Raw genomic sequence first — 1,008 nt, 5'->3', positions numbered from 1 at the left:
AGTTGGGGGCAACAGTGGGCCTGCCTAGGTATAAGCATAGTCCACCTTTGTGGGTATGTGACCCCAGGTCCTGGTGGGCAGTAAGGATTACTGCTGGCATGTCTAGGTAGAAGCACAGTCCAGCAGCACCGGTATATGCCCCAAGGTCCTGGTGGACAGTAGGGATCAGTGATGGATTGTCTAGGTATGAGCACAGTCGTCCAGCACTGGTATGTGCCCCTAGCAAAGCGGCAGATCACCGGTGAAGGAGGGCAGTGAGCGGCGGATCCCCGGAGGGCAGTGAGCGGACACGGAGCGGCGGAACCCCCGGAGGGCAGTGAGCGGACACGGAGCGGCGGATCCCTGGAGGGCAGTGAGCGGACACGGAGCGGCGGATCCCCGGAGGGCAGTGAGCGGACACGGAGCGGCGGATCCCCGGAGGGCAGTGAGCGGACACGGAGCGGCGGATCCCCAGAGGGCAGTGAGCGGACACGGAGCGGCGGATCGCCGGAGAGCAGTGAACGGACACGGAGGATCCCTGGAGGGCAGTGAACGGACACGGTGCGGCGGATCTCCGGAAGGCAGTGAACGGACACGGAGCGGCGGATCCCCGGAAGGCAGTGAGCGGACACGGAGCGGCGGATCCCCGGAAGGCAGTGAGCGGACACGGAGCGGCGGATCCCCGGAAGGCAGTGAGCGGACACGGAGCAGGGGATCCCCGGAGGGCAGTGAGCGGACAGGGAACCTCGGATCCCCGAAGGCCTGGGAGCGGACACGGAGCCTCGGAGGGCAGTGAGCGGACACGGAGCGGCGGATCCCCAGAGGGCAGTGAGCGGCGGATCCCCGGAGGGCAGTGAGCGGACACGGAGCAGCGGATTCCCGGAGGGTAGTGAGCGGACACGGAGCAGTGGATCCCCGGTGGCAGACGGCAGTGAGCGGACACTGAGCGGTAGATTCCCGGAGGGCAGTGAGCGGACACAGAGCGGTAGATCCCTGGAGGGCAGTGAGCGGATGTGGAGGTGTAGATCC

The sequence above is a fragment of the Rana temporaria genome, chromosome 3, assembly GCF_905171775.1.
Source record: "Rana temporaria chromosome 3, aRanTem1.1, whole genome shotgun sequence".
In the NCBI taxonomy this organism is placed as follows: Eukaryota; Metazoa; Chordata; class Amphibia; order Anura; family Ranidae; genus Rana; species Rana temporaria.
The sequence above is the reverse complement of the archived record's forward strand: the minus strand, read 5'-3'. Positions refer to the sequence as shown.